This window comes from Lutra lutra, chromosome 8 (genome assembly GCF_902655055.1).
Source record: "Lutra lutra chromosome 8, mLutLut1.2, whole genome shotgun sequence".
In the NCBI taxonomy this organism is placed as follows: domain Eukaryota; kingdom Metazoa; phylum Chordata; class Mammalia; order Carnivora; family Mustelidae; genus Lutra; species Lutra lutra.
The window spans coordinates 69244518-69268569 of NC_062285.1; the positions used below are offsets into that span (position 1 = coordinate 69244518).

Here is a 24052-nt window from a genome sequence, read left to right on the forward strand (position 1 = left end):
GTCACTTCAGTTGACATTTATAGCTTATATAGTGAGAACTTTCCAGTAACAGCTTAGTAAATACATGGGAAACCTAAATCTGGATGTTTTTTGCCAAAGTGTGGATAAATATTTGTATTTTTATTTTTTAGAAAAGAAAAATACATTTCAAATACCAAACATAAGTCATTCATTACTGAATCCAAATATATATTCAGTTTTTTCTCCTCAGACTTTCATCTTTTATGCTCTGCAATCCTCTTCATCCTGTCTTCTTAGGGCATAAATTATGTATTTTACACAATGATTCTGCTACATCCTCCAGTTTATTAAACAAAGTGCCAAATTAAGAATAGCAGTAATAATTTGAAACACAAATATAATATTTGCATCTATCAACAAATGATTACTGAGATCTTACTATGTTCTTTCACCAAAAACAGTACAGTAAAAAAAAATTAGTCCAAGAATTTTAAAAGGAGTACAAGTCCATAAAATTTTAATAGGTATTTCAACTGGTTAATTTAAAGGAGATGAATTACAAGTGAGAACAACTGAGTCCATTCTTCCCTCTCCCCCACCTGCCATCAAATAGTTTCATTTTTATTAAACTGTTGGCACAATTTTACCCAAAGGCTCCTCTTGGTGAAATAAATTCTCCTTGGCTAGAGTCTCTTTTCTAAACAATCTGTTCTCTCCATGATGTTCATTAGAGAACCCCTTGTTGGGGTTGGCTAGAGACGTCATTAATTCTCACACAGAAGGTTGAATTGTCTCCTTTGGAAACACAGGGTGTCTCAAATCACAAAATACCAGATCTGACTCCAAAAATTCATTTACCATTTCTCAGCTCTTCAAAGCTCCACACCCCACAGGCCTGAACCTTCTGGATACCAATTCATTTGGCAATGATATCGCTTGCCAAATTGATTTTTTAAAATTAACCCACTGACTTATCTATTACATTGAAAATACAAATTCTTCCAATCTTTAATTAACCACCAGACCTCTTATCTCAAAGGCATATTTCTCTGTTATCATCTGTTCTGCTTCCTCTATTCCAACATATATCCACACATAGTCCCTGAACCTACCCCATCTTCACCCTCTATTATTCCTAAATTCCTAACGAAGTCTTCACTTCAGAAAAGGATGGAGGTTTGTGCTCAGAAGTACATGAAGTCTGGGAAGACCTTCCTACACTCTAAAAATTGTGATTGCTATGTAGAACTGTATTATTATTTGACTATGTCTTTCTTCTCTGTCTCTGTGCTCTAGATGGAAGAGGCAATGGTTTTGGTATACTATATATACAGATATACTATTTTGATATACTATATATACAGATCGTGCAGAATATGACTATGAAGAGATACAAATTAGTCCATGCCCAAGAAGATTTACTAGAATACAGAATCATTTTCATAAATACATATAAAATTCTTGTGAAGATAAAAGGGGACTAGCTGTCCAGGTTTTCTGAGATACTTTTCAAAGTGATTCAAGGCACAAAATATACACTACTGTGAATACACACATATTCCAGACTTTGTGCCTCTAAATACAACCCATTAAAGGTTTGGCTTCATGACTTATAAAACTAAATGTACTGAATGAGATTCGGCTTCTTAGCTGAAAAACCACAGGACCTATAAACATCATATAATTACTCCAAAACATGGAGATACAAATACAAGCACTTTATTTTAAAAAGCAAACACAAAGATAGGTGTAAATTCAAAAGTGTTTAAATGCTTCCCATTTGAATAATTCAATTAAGAACCTATACAAGTTTGTTTCCAGAAGCTAATGCATCACTAGTCTCTACTATGAGAAATGAATTGCCAATACCAATGCCTGCCATATGCTGGGCACATAAAAATATATTTACCAAAAAAACTGATGAATAACAAAATGAACATAAGACACCTATGCCACTGTGGAAAAAAAATCTTTGAGAAATGCACAAGAAGGAAAAAGACCAAACACTATTCATTTCAATCAGTACTGCCTTCCTTCTTTCCTACCAAACGGGTGAGATGAACCAAGCTTTGCCTTCATCTTGAGGTGAAATCCAAGAAAGTGTGAAATTAGGCCCTGATTGGGTAAGTTTAGCTATGCTTTGGACTAAAGGGAAGATTGTAAAAGGGGGTTTAATTGGTCCTCTATTTCCAGGCATTTCTTTTCTTGTCTTTCCTTTTTTTTTTTTTTTTTTTCATTTTTTTTTCATTTTTTAATTTTTTTTCAGCATAACAGTATTCATTATTTTTGCACCACACCCAGTGCTCCATGCAATCCGTGCCCTCTACAATACCCACCACCTGGTGCCCCCAACCTCCCACCCCCCACCCCTTCAAAATTCTCAGATCGTTTTTCAGAGTCCATAGTCTCTCATGGTTCACCTCCCCTTCCAATTTCCCTCAACTCCCTTCTCCTCTCCATCTCCCCTTGTCCTCCATGCTATTTGTTATGCTCCACAAATAAGTGAAACCATATGATAATTGACTCTCTCTGCTTGACTTATTTCACTCAGCATAATCTCTTCCAGTCCCGTCCATGTTGCTACAAAACTTGGGGATTCATCCTTTCTTTCTTTTTTTTTTTTTTACAGCTTTATAAACATATATTTTTATCCCCAGGGGTACAGGTCTGCGAATCGCCAGGTTTACACACTTCACAACACTCACCATAGCACATACCCTCCCCGATATCCATAACCCCACCCCCTCTCCCAACCCCCTCCCCCCATCAACCCTCATGGGGGGTCGAGGGGGTAGGAGAAGAGTAAATGAAACAAGATGGGATTGGGAGGGAGACAAACCATAAGTGACTCTTGTCTTTCCTTTTTTAAAGATTTTATTTATTTGGGAGACAGAGTGAGAGAGAACATGAGAGGGGAGAAAGTCAGAGGGAGAAGAAGACTCTCCGTGGAGCTGGGAGCTGGATGTGGAACTCAATCCTGGGACTCTGGGATCATGACCTGAGCGGAAAGCAGTAGCCCAACCAACTGAACCACCCAGGCCCTCCACCAGGCATTTATTTTCTAGGAAGAGCAGAATGGTGTTGTGAATGGGCATTTTAGCTAGGAATAAATAGCAGGCACTATGCAGGTCAAGTATTGCTGTGTATACTGGGAAATCTGAACATGTGATCACATATCAGATGAAAGTTTAAATTCATTGTACATAATGAAGAACTAACATCTTAAAACACCATAATCTTGTGCCTGATTGGCATTACACCCAACCTAATATCATCCTCAGCTAAAAACTTCTCTTGGTGGTTTCCCAATTTCATGTTATTCATCCAGGAATTCTAGGATTAAAGCCTTATTCCTACATGAGGATATATATTCGAATTAGCATCTTGCTATTCACATCTATTGTGATGACACATCTATTGTGTCATCACAGAGTTTTATCTTTTCAAAACAACTCTTAGTTTTATTGCTCTTTTCTAATTTTTTTTGCAGTCTTAATTTCATTTATTTCTACTATAATTTTTATTTCCTACCTTTTGCTAAATTTGGACTTAGTTTGTCCCACTTCTAGTTTCTCAAGGTGTAAAGTTAAATTGTTTATTTGAGACCTTTCTTTTTTTCTTAATGTAGAACTTGCTTTATTGCTATGAACTTTCCTCTTAGAACTGTCTTTGCTATATCCCATATCTTATGTTATAGTTTCACTTTTTTGTTCAACTCAAGATATATTTTTGATTTCTCTTTTGGTTGCTTTATCAGTGAGTTGTTCAGGAGTATTTTAATTTCCATGTATTTGTAAGCTGTCCAATTGTCCTTCTACTATTAACTTTTAGTTTCAAAACATTTTGGTTAGAAAAATACTTGATATTTCAGTTGTCTTAATTAAGTCTTTTTTGTAGCCCAACATATGATCTATCCTGTTGAATGCCCTATGTCCTCCTGAGAAAAATGTACATTTTGCTGCTGTTGGATGGAATTGTCTGTGTATGGCTGTTAAGTCCATTTAGACTATAGTGTTCTTTAAATCTGCTACTTCCTTGTTGATTTTTCTGTCTAGATCATCTATTCAATGTTGAAAGTGGGGCAATAGTCACCTATTATTATTATATTGCTCTCTATTTCTTCCTTCAGATCGATTAGTATTTGCTTTATATATTTAGGGGCTCCAGTTTTGGGTGAACATATAATTATTATAATCGTCTGTTGAATTGACTCCTTTAACTCTTGTGACAATTTTTGACTTAGTTCCTTTTGTCTAATACAAGAATAGCCGCTTCATTTTTTGGTTATCACTCACAAGGAATATTTTTTTCCAAATCTTCACTTTCAACCTATGTCCTGAAAGCTGAGGTGAGTCTCTTATAGTCAGCATATAGTTGGTTCTTGTTTTTGTTTTTAATCCATATGGCACTCTTTATCTTTTGATTAATCCACTTATGATTAAAGTAATTGTTGATAGGTGAAGGTTTATTACTGTCATTTTGTTAACTGTTTTCTCACTGTTTCCTAGTTCCTTTGGTTCTTTTTTCCTTCCTTGTTTTGTGTGTGTGTGTGTGTGTGTGTGTGTGTGTGTGTGTGATTTGATGATATTTCTACAGTGGTATGCCTGGATTTCTTCTTCTTTATATTTTACGTATCTGCTATAAGCTTTTATTTTTTTTATTTTTTAAGATTTTATTTATTTATTTGACAGAGAGAGATCACAAGTAGACGGAGAGGCAGGCAGAGAGAGAGAGAGAGGGAAGCAGGCTTCCTGCTGAGCAGAGAGCCCGATGTGGGACTCGATTCCAGGACCCTGAGATCATGACCTGAGCCAAAGGCAGCGGCTTAACCCACTGAGCCACCCAGGCGCCCTGCTATAAGTTTTTAATGTGTGTTTACCATGAGTCTTACCTAAAATATTTTGTAGTTACAACATTTTATTTTTAGCTAGCATCTGAACTTTGATGATATTCAAAATCTATACTTTTAGTTCTCTTTACTTACACATGCTCTATGCTACTGATTCACAATTTACTTATTTTTATATTGTGTATCCATTAAAATTATAGTTATGGCTAAAAATAAAACTTTTGTCTTTCAATTTTTACAATGGAATTGAAATTGACTTGTGAACCACCATTACAGTATCGGGATATTCTGATATACTATTGGCTCTGCTTCTCTGGGGAACCCTGACTAATACAAGTTGACACCCCTCGAATGAAAGTGCTTGCTTAAGCCTGTGCATAGAGAGAGCAGGGTAACATTTCAACAAGAGGCTATCATTAGTCTCTTGGTTATTATTATCATATCAGTAAGCAGAGTAACATTTCAGCAAGATTATATATAAAGATCCTCAGGTAAGCAAAAGTTTCTAAGAATGAGGAACCAAAAAGCAGTCACCTTGACTGAAGTTTGATGGGTGAAGGAGAAAGTGAACCAAGGTCAGATAAACCAAGCAGAAGATAAGGCATAATAAGGAATTTCAATTTCTTAAGATTAGACAAGTGTTTTTAGTTGAGAAATAACTGATGAAATGCATTAAAAGTAACCAGATGGAGGCAAGTTAGTTATAAAAGGCATCAATGTATGATCATAAGTAAACTAATGATAAAGAAAAGAGGAAAAAAGAGGTTTTAAAGTATATCTATAATCTTTCTCTAGGATTTTGTGCCAAAAGTATCCACTTTCGCTCTGTCATCTTGTGTGGAAGCTGCCTATTTGTACAATTATCAGTTCCTAGAGAATTTTCAAGAATCTTTGTTCGAGGTCTGTCAATGGAATGAGCATCTAATAGTCAGGAGAATGTGATGTATTTCTATTTATTTGGGAAAAATTAATCTAAGGATCATCACTTTAAAATTTTACTGCTTTTTATTGTTAATAATATGTTAATATTAATTAATAATAATGTTATTATTATAATTATTATAATAATATATATATATATAATATGTTATTTTCTATTGTATCTAAAAGGTAGTATTATATAATGTCTTTTCCAGCATATCAAAACTCCAGGCTTCTCATCATGCTAGGGCTGGTTGGTGTGTGCTTTAAAAATATCAGCTTGTGGGGCGCCTGGGTGGCTCAGTGGGTTAAGCTGCTGCCTTCGGCTCAGGTCATGATCTCAGGGTCCTGGGATCGAGTCCCGCGTTGGGCTCTCTGCTCGGCAGGGAGCCTGCTTCCCTCTCTCTCTCTCTCTCTCTGCCTGCCTCTCCGTCTACTTGTGATCTCTCTCTGTCAAATAAATAAATAAAATCTTTAAAAAAAATATCAGCTTGTACCTTTTGGTATCACTATAAGTCCCCTGAAGCAATTTGTTTTAGCCACTTGTAATAGAGAAGAATCTAAGCATGAAAGTGACATTTCCAAACACAGAGCACAGTCTCACAGGGAAATAACCTGTGGATTCCAGAGGGCCAGACCTTCTTATTCAAATCGGGGAAAATGGCAATACTTTAGGGCATGGAAGTTGGAGGGTTTCTGAGAGCTTTGCTAATTCTGGTTGTAGAATGTGTGTGTGTGTGCGAGAGAGAGAGAGAGAGAGAACGAGAGAAACAAATGCTTTTACTTATTGAGTACTTTATCATATTGCTTGATGACATAGCTCTAACACAAAAATAATACATAACCAAAGGGAGAGATAGTGCATTTAGAAACCTAGAGTGCTAACATGACTAAATGGGTAAGCTTAAGAGAAATAAACTTGGAAATTAGCAAAGATGGATGAACAGGAGAGATACAATTTATAGAATTTTTTATTTCTGTTGACTTTTTCCCCCTGAAGCTTATGGATGATAAGGAGACTGCCTTTCCTGGATAAATGGTAGAGGTTCAGAGATTTCTTTTAATTACAGTATTAGTGAAATATATACTCTTATTACTGGAAAAAGAATTTGAGATTCCAAAGTTGAGAATATAAAATCAAATTATTTTTCCACCATATAGTCATAACAAGGAAATTCCTCTGCTATCCTGAGAAAAAAGCAATAACCAGAACATACTCAATAACACAGCTGCAGATTTTTAAATGATCCTCATGCTTTGGTTGCTTTCTATTCCCTATCTTTATTCCTATTAAGATTATGTTGCTGACAGGTTAAGACATGAATTAGGAATATCCTCAAGGATGCTCTTAAAATTATCGTCAATACTGATTCAACATAATGGTCAATACATCTCTGCTATTGTGAACAAAAATGCTCTTAGCCTTCCTTCTGCTGTGGTTTTGGACTCTTATTACCTGTCCTTCTCCCAGGTGGAGAGTATTTTTTCTGTTCTCTTCCTCGGTGGAGGAGGTATTCATCAGTACCCTTGTTTCCTACAGGGTAGTATTATTGCCCTTGTTTCTTAGAGAAGTTTTGTTTTATAAGATAGAAAAGAGAGAATGTCCTGGGTTGAATTTCATGGCCTCCTGCAGTAGTGTTCTTCCTCTCCCAAGGCCTTTCTTGGAATCTCAACATTTTTTTAGGTGAGTATCTGGTAGAATCTATGTAGAAAAAGATGGCAAGTAGGAGCAAACGCCTCCTATATCTGTGACCTCTAAGGTCTCCTTATGCTCTCATTAGCCCACAGTTTACCCCCACCATTTCATTAATCATTCCAGAGGATTTCTTACCAACGGGGCCCCATTTAAACAAGTGTTTGCATTCTGTATCTCCCTGCAGGCAGCTATCTCTCCTTAGAGTTTGAACTTATTGCTTGCCCTGTTACCTTAGCTGACAGGGCTTCAGGAAAGTCATGAACTTGAAGCTTATTTTTACTTTATTCTTGTAAGTGTGGGAACAGTGCTATTTCAGTATTCAAAATTCCCGAGCAGAAATCTGAAGTTCTCTCCTCAATTTTAAAATATATTTTAATAGAATAAATAGTTCTAAGTTGACCTTTCTTTTTTCTTTTGACATATTAAAATGAAGTTACACAGTCTTTGACTTGCATTGTTTCCAACCTAAAGTCGACCGTATCTTGGTCTGTTTCAGTGTGTGCAATATGTCATTTACCTCTGGCTGCCTTTTAGAATTTTCTCTTCTTTGTTGGTTTTCAGAAATTTTACTGCTGTAATCCTTGGTGTAGTTGTATGAGTGTGTGTGTGTGTGTGTGTGTGTGTGTATCTTGCAGGTTATGGTTTTCATCATATTTGAAAATATTTCAGTAATTTTTAAAATTTTAAAAATCTTTATCCCCCACTTCTGGAACTCCAATTGCATGTATGTTAGATTAATGATTTTTTCCATATGTATACTCTATTTTGGATAGATTCTATTGTAATGTCTTGAAGTTCTTTGATCTTTTCTTCTATAAAACTGAATAGTTTTAATCCCCTTTTCATTTCAGATATAGTATTGTTTATCTTGAATAATTTTATTTGGTCTTCTTTTTTATATCTTCTATTTTTCTCATTATACTTTTGTTTTCCTTTACATGCTTGAGCCTATAGACCATGTTCGCAATAGTTGTTTTAATGACCTTACATGATGACCTTATCATCTCTGTTATTTCTATTTCTATGAATTGATATGTCCCCTGGTTATGACCCACATGTTCCTTTTCCCCCTGAGGGCACTGCACTGGTCTTGGACAGAAGACAGGCAAACAACCCAGGGGCAGGCAGGATGGAAACAGTGATCTGAAGAATGCCTGAGGCACACAGTGGGGAGATGATTTGCTCATCTTGGAGCACCCCTGAGAGGCAGAATTCATGGAGATGCTACTCTGGAAACAAAGGAGTTGGGTGGTGCCATTTCCCTCCATTACCCACTAGTAGAAACACAGAGAGACCTGCAGGAAGCAGCTCAGCACTAACACTGGCTGCCTAGCTTGCTTATATTGAGCCCACCCTCCTGTGTTCTGGCAGAATTGCCCTCTCAGTCAAGCTTGCCTCAAGTGTGGTGGGCCCCTCCTCCAGAAGACTAGCACAAACCCCTGCCTACACCATGTCTCCTGCCCAGAGAAGTCTGCTGGGCCTCAGTTCTGGTGGAGATGATGATAGATCTCATTTACAAGTATAAGAGAGCACACCTAGTTAAAACTCGTCCTTCAGGCCAGGGACCAAACATTACCCACAGCATGCAAGGAGAACCTCTGCAGGTAACTGGCCTGAAGGATAGAGAAGTCAAGACACACCACCAGAGAGCATGCAGCACACAACAGAGACACATCTTGAAGTACCAGGACTTTAGCACTACATGACCTCTTTTCCTTAAGGCCATTACTTTCAGGAGCAGGAGACATAACTGGCTTTTCTAACATACAAAAGAAGGCAGAGACTTAGACAAAATGCCAAGACAGAGGAATTTATCCCAAATGAAAGAACAAGATAAGGCTATCATTAGAGATGTAAGCAAAGCAGATACAAGTAACAAGCTTGATGGAGAATTTAAAGCAACAATCATAAGGATATTCACTGAGCTTGAGAAAAGAATGGAAAACTTTATGGAGACACTACTGAGATAAAAGAGTTAAAAAGAATCAGTTCAAAATGCAAAATGCAATAACTGAAATTGAAAACAGGCTTGATGCAATGGACACAAAGATGGAAAAAGCAGAGGAATGAATAAATGATATAGAAGACAAAATAATGGAAAATAATGAACCTGAACAAAAGACAGAAAGAATTATGGAACCTAAGAATAAACAGGAAACTCAGTGACTCTATCAAACATAATAACATTTGTATTATAGAGTCCGAGAAGAAGTAGAGAGAGAAAAGGGGGCAGAAAATTTTTTTGAGGAAATCACAGATGAAAACTTCCCTAATCTGGAGAAGGAACCAGCCATCCAGATCCAGAATGCAAGAGAACTCCCATCAAAATAAACCAGAGCAGGCTAACACCAAGACATATTGTAATTAAATTTGCAAAATACAGTGCTAAAGAAAAAAATCTCAAAAGCAGCAAGACAAAAGAAGTCTTTAACTTAAAAGGAAAGACCCATAAGGCAAACTACAAATTTCTCAATAGAAAGTTGGCAAGCCAGAGGGAGTGGCATGATATATTCAAAGTGCTGATTGGGAAAGATCTGCAGCTAAGAATACTCTACTCAGCAAGGCTTTCATTCAGAATAGAAGGAAGATAAAGAGTTTCCCAAACAAAAACTAAAGGAGTTTGTGACCACTAACCCAGCCCTGAAAAATATATTAAAGGGGACTCATTAAATGCAAAGGAGAGACTAAAAGTGACAGAGACAAAAAAATATCAGAGAAATCTCAAGAAAGAACAAGACAAATAATAAAATGGCACTAAATGCATATCAATTAATAATTACTTTGAATGTAAATGGACTAAACGCTCCAGTCAAAAGACATAGGGTGTCATAATGGGTAAAGAAAAAATAAGACCCATCTATATACTGCCTAAAAGAGACTCATTTTAGACCTACAGTCACCTGCAGATTGAAAATGAGGAGACAGGGGTGCCTGGGTGGCTCAATGGGTTAAAGCCTCTGCCTTCAGCTCACATCATGGTCTCAGGGTCCTGAGATTGGGCCCACATCGGGCTCTCTGCTCAGCAGGGACCCCACTTCCCCTTCTCTCTCTGCCTGCCTCTTTGCCTACTTGTGATCTCTCTCTGTCAAAATAAATAAATAAAATCTTAAAAAAAAAATGAGGAGACAGAGAAACATTTATCACATAAATGGATGTCAAAAGAAAGCTGTAGTAAAGAAAGCCATACTTTAATCAGATGAACTAGATTTTAAACCAAAGACTATAACAAGAGATGAAGAAGGTCATTATATATTCATAAAAGGGATGATCCAGTAAGAAGATCTAACAAGTATAAATATTTCTGACCCCAGCATAGAAGCACCCAAATACATAAAGCAATTAATAACAAATATAAAGGAACTCATTGATAACAATACATTAATAGTTGGGGACTTTAATACTCACTTACATCAATGGGCAGATCATCTAAACAGAAAATCAACAAGGAAACAATGGCTTTGAATGACACACTGGATCAGATGATTTAAAAGATATATTTAGAACACTCTATCCTAAGCCAGCCTAATACACATTCTTTTCAATTACACATGGAACATTCTCCAGAATAGATCACATACTAGGCCTCAACAAATACAAAAATACTGGAAATGTTCCATGCACCTTTTCTGCCCATAACGTTATGAAACCAGAAGTCGACTGTAAGAAAAAGTTGGGAAAGACCAAAAATACACAGAAGTTATACAACATGCTACTCAACAATGATGGGTCAAGCAGAAAACCAAAAAAGAAATTAAAACAATACATGGAGACAAATGAAAATGAAAACACAGTGGTCTAAAATGTTTGGGATGCAGCAAAAGTGGTAGTAAGAGTGAAGTATATACCAATACGGGCCCATCTCAAGAAGCAAGAAAAATCTCAAATAAGAAATCTAACCTTACACCTAAAGGAGCCAGAAATAGAACAAAAAATAAACCTATAGCCAGCAGAAGGAAGGAAATAATAAAGATTAGAGCATAAATAGGGATGCCTGGATGGCTCATTTGGTTAAGTGTCTGCCTTCGGCTTGGGCCATGGTCCCAGGGTCCTGGGATCAAGCTCTGCACTGGGCTCCCTGCTCAACCAGGAGCCTGCTTCTCCCTCTGCCCTGCTGCTCCCCCTGCTTGTGCTCTCTCTCTCTCTGGCAAAAAAGTAAATAAAATGAAATAAATAAAAAAAGATTAGAGCATAAATAAATGATATAGAAAGTAAAACAAAACAAAACAATAGGACAAATCAATGAAACCAGGAACTGGTTCTTTGAAAAAATTAATAGAAATTGATAACCCCCTAGCCAGACTTACCAAGAAGAGAAGAGAAAGGACCCAAATAAAATGAAACCACAGACGAGAGAGGAGAAAAAACCAACACCATAGAAATACAAATTATAAGAGAATAATATAATAAACTATATGCGAACAAGTTGGACAACCTGAAAGAAATGGATAAATTCCTAGAAACATAAGTAAACTACCAAAACTGAAACCAGAAGAAATAGAAAATTTAAACAGACTGGTAACAGCAAAGACATGGAATCAATAATCAAAAATCTCCCCACGGGGTGCCTGGGTGGCTCAATCGGTTGAGTGACTGACTTGATTTCAGTTCAGGTCATGATCTGAGAGTCATGGAATGGAGGTCCATGTGGGGCTCAGTGCTCAGCATGGAGTCTGCTTGTTCCTCTCCCTCTGCTCTTCCCATTGCTTGCACATGCTCTTTCTCTCTCTCTCAAATAAATAAATAGTATCTTAAAAAAAAGAAAATCTCCCCACAAAAAATGTACAGGGCCAGATGGCTTTCCAGGGGAATTCTACTAAACAATTAAAGAAAAGTTCATACCTATTCATCTCAAAATATTCCAAAAAATAGAAAAGGAAGGAAAACTTCCAAATTCATTCTATGAGTCCAGCATTACCCTGATACCAAAACCAGATAAAGACTCCACTGAAAAAGAGAATCGCAGTCCAATATTCCTGATTAATATGTATGCAAAAATTCTAAATAAAATAGTAGCAAACTGAATCCAACAATCTGTTAAAAAAAAAATCATTCACCATGATCAATGGGATTTATTCCTGGATTGCATGGGTTGTTCAATATTCACAAATCAATCAACACGACACACCACATTTAAAAAAGGAAGGGTAAGAACCATATGATCATTTCAATAGATGCAGAAATAGCATTTGACAAAGTATAATATCCACTCATGATAAAAACCCTCAACAAAGAAGGTTATATACCCTATAATCCAGCAATTGCTCTACTAGGCATTTACCCAAAGGATACCAAAATACTAACTTAAAGGGATACATGCACCCAGATGTTGATAGCAGCATTATCTACAATAGGTAAATTATAGAAACAGCCCAAGTGTCCATCAACTGATGAATGGATAAAGAAGAGATGGTATACACACATACATACATACACACACAAAGTAGAATATTACTCAGCCATAAAAAAATAATTTGCCATTTCTAACAACACGGATGGAACTAGAGAGTATTATGCTAAGTGAAATAAGTTGGTCAGAGAAAGACAAATGCCATATGATTTCATTCATATTGGAATTTAAGAAACAAATAAGCAAGGGGACAAAAAGAGAGAGAGGAAAACCAAGAAACAGATTCTTAACTATAGAGAACAAACTGACGGTTAGCAAAGTGGAAGTGGGCAGGGGGATGGGTGAAATAAGTGACAAGGGATTAAGGAGTTGTGATGAGCACCAGGTATTGTATGGAAGTGTTGAATCACTATATTGTGTACCTGAACCTAATATTACACTATGTTAACTAACTGGAATTTAAATTAAGACAAAATAAATAAAAAACAAAAAGTAACTTAAGATTACGAATTGAGGGAAAATAGAGGTAGAATGGATGAGTACGTCCTTCAAAAAATTTGGTTGTATATAAGCAGATACGAGAATGAAACTAGAGAATAAGGAATTCAGTAAGATTTGACATGGTCCACCTATAGAACTCAGGGTATCATTTATTACAATGTTTCTGGGCTTATTGAAATGACCCAATAAAGATGAAGGGACAAGTGATACAGAAGAAAGATAATGGTTAATTTTGTAGCTTGATAGTTTGGCCTTTGGTAGAAGAAACATGTCATCAACTGTAACTAGGAGAAAGGAGAAAAAATAGAAGCTAAAATTTTCTGAAGATTTAGTGAGGAATTGAGAGAGTTTTGGTGTATGGATTCTATTTCCTTTCCTTCTTCATTATTAAATTTAAATTATTATTATAAAACAGATCTACAATACTCATAAGAAATTGCCTTTCTTGAATAATTTTTTTTCAATGCCTGTATTTCAAATTCTGTCCTGGAATATACTTTTCCTTCATTGTCATCTATTACCTGAATTTTCTACTGAGAATTCTAATTTCATTCTGACTTATGATCCTTCTTTATAAATTGTTATTCTTTTTTCCACATATAAACTTTTAGAATGTTTTGTACATCTACAGGATTTGAAATGTAATGATGATGTGCTTTTTTCAAGAATAATTTTTTTAGCCATTGAGGCAAGGTCCACTGTCGGCTCTATGAACCTAGAATAACATGTTCTTTAGTTATAGGAATTATCCTTGAGTTTTTTTGGTTAATTTCCTTCTTTCAATTTTGTTCTCTTTTTATGGACCTGCATTCACAATAATATATTTTACTTTCCCAGTTATTCCTCACATGTACTTCTCCTCTCTTTCTATTTTCACTCTTTATTCTATTTTCAAAGATATTTCCTCCAGGATCTTTCAGTACTTCTGAAATATTTTTATTTTGTTTATAGCATCTCTAATTTCCCTCACCCCTTTTAAAAAATTTCCCCTATATTTGAGTATAGTTGACATACAACATTAATTCGTTCCAGGCATACAACACAGTGACTCAACAAGTTTATACATTATGCTATGCTCACCACAAGGTAGCTGCCATCTGTTATCACATAACACTATTACAATATCATTGATTACATTCCTGATTCTGTGCCTTTTATCCCCATTCCCTCAGCTCTTTGAAAAAAGCATCTTGCTTATGTCATGGATGCAATATACCTTTTACTTCTATCATGATATTAATTATATATTTTAAATTTTTATCATTTGTGCATTTGCTTTTTTTTCTCCATATATTTTATTCTGTGTTTGCTCACCTTGTTTTTACTGGTAGTGTTTTAATCTTTGACACTCGTGTTTTTCGAAGTCTGGTGATATGTAGCTCTCAAAACAAAGTTGAAAATGTGGCAATGAAAAGCTACTTGGGAGATTTAGCTCTGTGGGTTACCTAGTTGACTGGCAGTTTTTCAGTATGACGGAGATCACATTCATTAGTGGGCTTTCAAAGAGTACATCTAAAGTTCTTTTTGCTAAGACCACTTTACTTTCAGAGATTTTCCAAGTTTTCTGTCTGGGGTTTAAAACTTAGTGGGAAACTTGTTCTGGAAACAGGACAAGAATGGAGCTGGCAGTCTCACCATTCAATTTTTGGATTTTCATGAGATCCTCCTCTTTTATCATGGTACATTAATTTTTTTCTACTGTTCTAATTTTATAATCTTGCTTATTTAAACCTCATGTTTCCTACAAAGAGAGATGGATGACCATCTCTCTTTGTATAATGTTTTGTGGTGCCAGTGAATCCAAATGCTTCTTCACTGAATTTATTGAAATTCAACCAATTCTCCTGCTATCTGACCACCCTGTTTCTCTACTTTCATGTAATTTCTGCCTCCAATTTATGAGACTTTCTTGGGCTGAAATGTGATTTCTTCTTGTCATCTTCCTCTAAATGCTTTCTGTCGCAGAGAACTGTCTATACTAAGTCACTTATTGCTCCATTATCCATTGTTTATCTTCCAAAATTGTAATCATCTCTGATGTTCTTTTGACACTGTTTATAACTTTCAATTATTTGTAGTTACCTTTTAATGGTTTCAAAAAGAGGAAGATATAAATAAATGCATTTAATTTGCCTTTTTAAAAATAAAATCTATTAAAATATAAGGCAAAGTCACCTGAGAAGAAGACAGAGAAAACACTAGGTTTTAGAAGAAAGGAACATGCAGGTTTTTGGAACATCAGGCTTATTTCTGCAATGTGGTAGGCATTTACAGATGGTGATAATGAATTTATTGTGAAACCAGTCTGCTTGGTTGTGTTATTTCTTTTTCTCCCCAGCATCATTCAGCCATTCAGATGTAGACAAGGGAAGGCAGGTTGTTGGGTTCCTTCAGGATTTTACTATGGTCTGATATTTATGGCAAAGGTAGAGATATGCAAGGGAGTGAAGGTTGTTCCCAAGAGACTGGTTTTAATGATTGACCATAAAGTCTAACCCAGCAAAAGAGAAGTACAGTCAAAATGGTAATTGATGTATAGTGGGAGCAATGGATTGAACATCACCAAGTGGAGAAAAATCAGCTGTAACACAGGGGTATGATCAAGTACTTCGGAGAGGCTGGAGATTATGGACAGAAAATGACATATTTTAATGCAGAATTTTAATTGTATCATAGTTTCTCATATTGAGAAGATCTAAGATGTGGTCACAGAGCAGAGGCTGAGGTAGACTAGAAATAAAGGTCATTGGCATTAAAGATGCACAGAAATGGAAAGGCCAAGGGAGCAGATGGTTAAGCTAGAGCATCTGCCTGACCATCTGATCGTTTTTTTTTTTTTCATGAATTCTTTGATATTTGAAAGTAAATTGTTAAATATTTGCAAGTGTTTTTTACAGATTATCTTTTTTGCTTCATTATTAAATATCTCTTTGGGGGTGGAGAACTTTGAAATAGAAATTTAATGAGATATTTATAATGGGATTATAGTATTAACATTATGAATCTAACTTTGGGAATTAAAAAGAGCAATGAAATGGTCAAAGTTGCCTAGAGGAGGATAATTGGAGTAGGTGTTAGCTACATTTGAGTTAAGCGGCATCTTAAACACAAATGTTTTAAAAAACTATATAATTCCTTGTAGAATAACAACAAAAGTAAGTACTTTTGGGGGCATTACTCTTCAGTGTGTATTATATATTATTGGACTGAAAAGCACCTATATTAAGGTGCTTTCTTGTTTGAATAAATATTTCTGAATTTGGAGATGGGCAATAGAGAAAATATTTCTAATCAATCACTATGAACCTATAAAAATATAGGAAAGCTTTGCTCCTTTTATATTTAAAGGTACCTCCCAGCATGTGTGCTTGAGGAGATTTTGAGAAGCTTTTATTTGAAATTAACATTTATTTTTGCAAGCAAAGCCTACACTCCTGTGAATACATTCTACACATTATTCCAATTAACATCTCAATCAGCACTGTAGTTGCTTAGACTCTACCAGCTAATAAGGGTCATGGGCATTTCTTCAATTTGGAGCAAACCAATAGCTGTATAGGCATGTGCATTTGTGTGCCCCATGCTATTTCTCGGTCTCTCCCTCTCCTTACATACCTTTGTAAGCCTGAGAGCTTAGGATGAACCTTTAATGATACACATAAGGGAGTCTCTTTTCAAGACAAAGACCAAAAACTTTCATTTCAGGTCAATCCCCATGTGGCTGACTTTAAAGTTCATCTGAATTAACATTCAGTGATATTTTTGTCAGCTGTGACTGCAAGCAACATCATTACAGTGGAATAGTAATGCAAATAACTCTGCATAGCTCCATTAAATGCCACATTGTTCTATAATGGAAGTGACATTTCATTATTTCTCAAACATCAAATGCATCATGGCACTCATTGCCAGTTATCCTTTAGGCACATTAATATTTGTAGCAGATGTGATAACTCCAGGAAAAGTTAAGAGAATAAGGATTCCTGATAGGGGAATAATAATTACCAGATATGGTTATAAGGCTCAATAAAAATGAGCCATGAATAGAGTATGTAATTATCAGTGACCTACTGATAAAGCCAGTGAACAGATCATGCTGGCATCCAGAAATATATATATCCTGATTGCCTTAATCACCTAAGAGATATTGCAAGTGAGTTATCTTCTGTGGGATGCTTTGAGCTTCCTTGGGCACTTTAAAGAAGTTTCTTGCACAGCACAATGCAAGTGCTTTCCTTGACAAAAGCTTTCATTGAATTTTTTTTTTCATTGAATTTTAATCGACAATTTAATTTAATTAATTGAAAATTTCATTTAATTTTAAATGACAATTAGAATTGTCAAAATATTTGAAACCAAATGAAAAACTTTTAAGAGCCATTATAAAATCCTAGAAATGAAGTATAAAATCAACATAACAAATGGAAGATTTATAAATGTCAACCAGCAGGGTGAGAACAGATAGTTTTGATATCATGTTCAGTAAGGGAATTTGGATCTAATCACTCCTAATTCTAATAATCAGTGAACTGTAAACCTACTAGGTAACTACAGGCAAAGTTTAAGATGTAACATTTCCAGACCCATAAGCTGGCAAATAGACAGAAAATATGGATATTTATTGAGGGAAGGAACAGTGATCATACATTGATTTTGGATACAGAAATTAGAGGTACTAATATAACTGATCCCACAATTCATTCCAATGATAGAGGATGCCAGGATTCTGTCACAGGCAACCACGTGCTGTACTGGCTAATTTCAGGAAAGGTGAAGAGGTTTTAGATATAGTTTTCTATTTTACTCTAAGAGAGGATATTTAGCAGGGAGGAGACTGTTCAAGTTAGAGGCTGGATGAGAGTCCCATGAAGTAGAGAGATGGCAAACTAGCTGAGTACTTTGCAACTGGAAGAAAGTGATACAGAGGAGCAAGTGCAATGGAAGGCCTCCTCACTGGAGCGCCCAGCAGGTATGAAGTTAGCTCTGCCAGGATGGGATGGACTTCTCAGACCTAGTCATGCTTCACTGAATTCATAGGTTCAAGAACTTTTGATAAGAAGAAATCCCAGAAATAAAAATATGAACTTGGTGATTAATTAAATTGAAAATATATTAAGTTTAGTTGAAATTAATTCTTAGAATTACCACATGATCCAGCAATCTCACTTCTGGGTATTTCCTGGAAAGAACTGAAAACAGGATCTTTTTTTTTTTTTTAAAGATTTTATTTATTTGACAGACAGAGATCATAAGTAGGCAGAGAGGCAGGCAGTGGGGCGGGGTGGAGGGAAGCAGGCTCCCCACTGAGCAGAGTGACCAATGCAGGGCTCAATCCCAGGACCCTGGAATCATGACCTGAGCCAAAGGCAGAGGCTTTAACCCACTGAGCCACCCAGGCACCCCTGAAAACAGGATCTTGAGTAGATATCTGTACCCCCATGTTTATTGTGGCATCATTCACAATAGTCAAGAGATAGAAGCCACCTAAAAATCTGTTGGTGGGTAAACAGATAAATAAAATGTGGTATATGCATACAATAAATTATTATTCAGCCTTAAAAAAGAAAAGGAACCCTGTTCTATTCTATAACATAGATGAACCTTGAGAACATTGTAAGTGAAATAAACCAGACACAAAAAAACAAATACTGTATGATACCACCTATATGAAGTACCAAGAGTAGTCAGATCTATAAAGACAGAAAGAATGATAGTGATTGCCAGGGGATGGGTTTTGAGGGAAATGAAGAGTTGCTGTTTAACAAGTATAGAGCTTCATTAATGCAAGCTGAAAAAGTTCTAGAGAGGTTCTGGTACAACAAAGTGCATATAGTTAACAATACTGTGTTATATACTTAAAATTTTGTTAAGAGGGTGGATTTCATTTATGTGTTTTTTTACCAAAATAAAAAATTAATCTTTAATGGTTAAAATTTTAGACATTTATTATTTCATTCTTTCATTCATTTATTAAGCATCTAATTCGAGCATTCTCTGTGACAACTTGAATAGGTAATGCATCTAACTAGAAATAAGACTACTCTCTTACCATGTAGAAGAGAGTTCACATTTCACATGTTTGAGAACACCCTGGCGTAAAACACACTGCTTTGGCCATTATGTAAGCTAGGTGGGGCTATGCATAATGTAACATCATTTTAATTTAAATTGCCAACCAGTAGAGAGAAGGTGATCCATCTGATTGCGGCTGATTGAAAAAGAAAGCCAAAGTTGGTGGCATCACAATTCCGGACTTCAAGCTCTATTATAAAGCTGTCATCATCAAGACAGCATGGTACTGGCACAAAAACAGACGCATAGATCAATGGAACAGAATAGAGAGCCCAGAAATAGACCCTCAACTCTATGGTCAACTAATCTTTGACAAAGCAGGAAAGAATGTCCAATGGAACAAAGACAGCCAATGGAACAAAGACAGCCTCTTCAATAAATGGTGTTGGGAAAATTGGACAGCCACATGCAGAAAAATGAAATTTCCTTACACCACACACGAAAATAGACTCAAAATGGATGAAGGACCTCAATGTGAGAAAGGAATCCATCAAAATCCTTGAGGAGAACACAGGCAGCAACCTCTTCGACCTCAGCCACAGCAACAACATCTTAGGAACATCGCCAAAGGCAAGAGAAGCAAGGGCAAAAATGAACTATTGGGATTTTATCAAGATCAAAAGCTTTTGCACAGCAAAGGAAACAGTTAACAAAACCAAAAGACAACTGACAGAATGGGAGAAGATATTTGCAAATGACATATCAGATAAAGGGCTAGTGTCCAAAATCTATAAAGAACTTAGCAAACTCAACACCCAAAGAACAAATAATCCAATCAAGAATGGGCAGAGGACATGAACAGACTTTTCTGCAAAGAAGACATCCAGATGGCCAACAGACCACACATGAAAAAGTGCTCCATATCACTCGGCATCAGGGAAATACAAATCAAAACCACAATGAGATTTCACCTCACACCAGTCAGAATGGCTAAAATTAAGAAGTCAGGAAATGACAGATGCTGGCGAGGATGCGGAGAAAGGGGAACCCTCCTACACTGTTGGTGGGAATGCAAGCTGGTGCAACCACTCTGGAAAACAGCATGGAGGTTCCTCAAAATGTTGAAAATAGAACTACCCTATGACCCAGCAATTGCACTGCTGGGTATTTACCCTAAAGATACAGACGTAGTGATCCGAAGGGGCACGTGCACCCGAATGTTTATAGCAGCAATGTCTACAATAGCCAACTATGGAAAGAACCTAGATGTCCATCAACAGATGAATGGATAAAGAAGATGTGGTATATATACACAATGGAATACTATGCAGCCATCAAAAGAAATGAAATCTTGCCATTTGCAACGACATGGATGGAACTAGAGGGTATCATGCTTAGTGAAATTAGTCAATCGGAGAAAGACACCTATCATATGATCTCCCTGATATGAGGGAGAAAAGATGCAACATGGGGGGTTAAGGGGGTAAAAGAAGAGTAAATGAAACAAGATGGGATTGGGAGGGAGACAAACCATAAGTGACTCTTAATCTCACAAAACAAACTGAGGATTGATGGGGGGAGGGGGGTTGGGGGGGTGGGGTTATGGACATTGTGGGGCGTGTGTGCTATGGTGAGTGCTGGGAAATGTGTAAACCTGGCGATTCACAGACCTGTACCCCTGGGGATAAATATATATTATATGTTTAAAAAATAATAATAAAATTTAAATTAAAAAAAAAAAAATGAACCAGTGGGAAGGACTGCCTGAGGGATGGGCCTTAGTCAGATCACAAGTCTCTGAGGCACAGTGGGCCTTATCTAAGCTAGCTTGCTTCTAAGACTGTTACTTTCATGATGAACCCAAGGAGCAGAGCAAAGTACTTCTGGCATGCAGAGGCTCTTACTATCAGGAAGATAACAGAGTAGGATAATATAAAAAAAACTGTAAAGGATCTGTGATTTTTACCCTATTTGCAAGTAAGCATGGTAGCCTGCCAATTTCATAGATGCCAGGCAGAAAATATGAGACACCTACACCAAAGACAAAGGACTTTATTACTCAGTGTAGCCGGCAGCTTGAGCTCCATGTTTGCATCTATCTGTTCCCTTTGTTACTAGGTCCCATGGGGGTGATGGAGAGCAGCCCAGGTAGATATTGTACACATAGTGGGTTTATGTCACAACTTGGGAATCCCAAGATTGGGAATTTAAATCTTTTCTCATGGGTCACAAGTAAGCCTGTTCTGTCTTTATTTCAGAAAGAAAGATTATCTTTATTATACTGAACATTAAGCAAAACTGCTCCTGGTCCTAACGAAGATACTATCTCTTTCTTCCAAGCCTATTAGCTACACAACTATTCTTGGAAAAAACAACAACAACAACAACAACAAAATGGTCCAGAACAAAGGCTACCATTGCCTCTGTTTCAGCCTTATTTTAATGCTGTTACATCTGTTTTTTGTTTGTTTTTTTTTGGTTTTTGTTTTGTTTTGTTTTGTTTTGTTTTTTGGTAGCTATCAATTGTTAGCAATTTTAAGAAGCTGGGCAAAGTTCCATCAGGTACTTTAGCATTTGGGTGATCTTTTAAATCTAGAGGAAAATGCTTAATAAATCACTAGGCAACACTCTCTGCCTAGAATTATACTAATTTCCTCACTGTCAAATGAGCTCTCCTCTTCCTAGATATTTCAAAGACCTTACTTTGCTCTTTGCAAGGACATTTTAAAATTTCACACACTTTGATAAGATTAATTTCTGTCCCTCTAGCAAAAGTTTTCACTTTTCTCCTTTGTTAATTAAAATCCTCCCTCCCGCACTTTAGGGGCTATTTAATCATTATTTAGGTCCACATTTCACCCAATATGCTGGCATGTCATGACTTAATCAACTACCTTATTCATTAAATCAATATTTACTAAACACCTATTAAGCAATTAGAGCAAATAGGAAAATCCCAGTCAAAAAATTCAAGGGTGTAAAAGTGCAACATGCTTTATTTTCCTGAACAGAATGTCCACCTTGAGGTTGGATTCCATTTGATGGCTGAAAACATTAACCTAGTCAATTATTGAAAATATCAACAATTTAATTTTAAAAAAGTTAGTTTTAAGATGAAGCAAATATTCCCTATTAATATTTACTTACTTTTAAATATTTATAATGTAATATTCGATATGCACCAAAAATATGTAAAACATGTATATGTTATAAAGCTAATAATTAAAGGAATGATTAAATAATTTAATGCCCAGAATATTACATCTTCTTAGGTAATTCTTTCCTTCCCTTGGAGGTAACTTCAAGGTAATGGCAATTTTGATATTTTTAATATTCTTCTCTTAAGATATGGCTATTGTTTTATAAAATATTATGTATTGCTAAAAAATATTATGTCTTCCTAAATTATGTATTGATTCTCTGTGCTTATAGGGTTTTACACAGATAATATCATATTGTGTGTAATTTTCTAAAACTTACTATTTTTTGGTCATACTCTCTGTGAGATTCAACCATCTTAAAAAAAAAAAAAGTCAAAATTACTTCATCAGTGAATTATCCCAGTAGTTAAAAGGATAAAACATCAAGACTTCTAGAAAAGATGGCAGAGTAGGAGGATCCTAGGCAATACACCTAGATTACATACACATCAGTGTAGCTAACCCAGAAAATGACCCAAAGTCTAGAACAGACTCTCCATGGATAAATGTAGAGAACAGGCCACATCGAAGAGGATAGGAAGGGCAGAAACATGGTTAGGAGCAGACCTCAAACCAGGTATCTCAGGAATGAGGGACTTATACTGGGAAGATGAACCCCCATAACATTTGGCTTTGAAAACCAGAGGGGCTTACTTTCTTGAATTAGTACAATCAGTGGGGCTTAACACCTAAAACTTTAAAAATCAGCAGGCATGGCTCTGGGAGAGCCAGAGGGTGAGAGGAAACTGAATCCATGCCCTTAAAAAGATAGCATACTAAAAAGCACTCCTGAGATACAACATAATAGCAGCAGTTTGAAATTTGTCTGGAGTAAATAAGCAGATTTGTTTACTAATCTCAGAATTTATGCTGGAGGAATAGGGATCTTTGGGTGATCCCAAGAACAAAAGGGCTGGCAGGTGACATTCCCCTCCTGTGCCCCCTGTGGGAGGCCACGGTAAGGCTTGAGACGAGAACCAAACCAGGTCCTGACTTGTGCCTCCTTTAAAGGCTGAATAGCCGAACAAAAGGCTTAGGTCGATAAAGTCAAGTAGCACTGAGAAAGGGTCTGTGCTATGTGTTGTGCGCTCGCCTACGTGACTTCCCACACATTTGTTAGTCAGATAGAAACGATTTGGTCGGGGTCAGAAATTCTTGGCTGGTCCTTGCTGTCCTTGCACGGGCTATAGACTACACCACTGTAAGACTGTGCTGTGCTTACATAAACTATGTCTTGAGTGGCCTTGAAGTCAGTACATCTGGAGCTAGAGGGTCTGCTATTGGTGCTTGGGAAATAGATAATGGGAAAGCTTGAAGGATTTTCTGTGCATGTTGCAAACTCTTTAGTAATCAGCTAAAAATAAATACTTTCTTATGATTGTTTCTGTTAGCTATATAATGCCTTGCTGCCTTGAATAAAATTGGCACTATTGGACATCTTCCTTGGTGCTCCTCCTGCCCCCATCTCTTTGTCTCTTAATTTCTTTTCAGCATCCTCTTACCCTCTCGACCCTGGTCGATTTGTCGCGCCGGCCGCGACACCCCCCAGCCTAGATACAAGGACA

The 24052-nt window shown here is 36.4% G+C and overlaps 1 long non-coding RNA gene across 1 annotated transcript; it reads right to left on the minus strand.

Annotated features, from left to right (window-relative positions):
* Positions 1-1364: 1364 nt before the first annotated feature.
* Positions 1365-22973, minus strand: LOC125107744 (uncharacterized). Its single transcript, XR_007129645.1, has 4 exons — positions 22963-22973; positions 6957-6960; positions 6605-6612; positions 1365-1611 (listed from the first exon to the last, which is right to left on the minus strand). It is a non-coding gene; the product is annotated as an uncharacterized LOC125107744 (long non-coding RNA).
* Positions 22974-24052: the final 1079 nt, after the last annotated feature.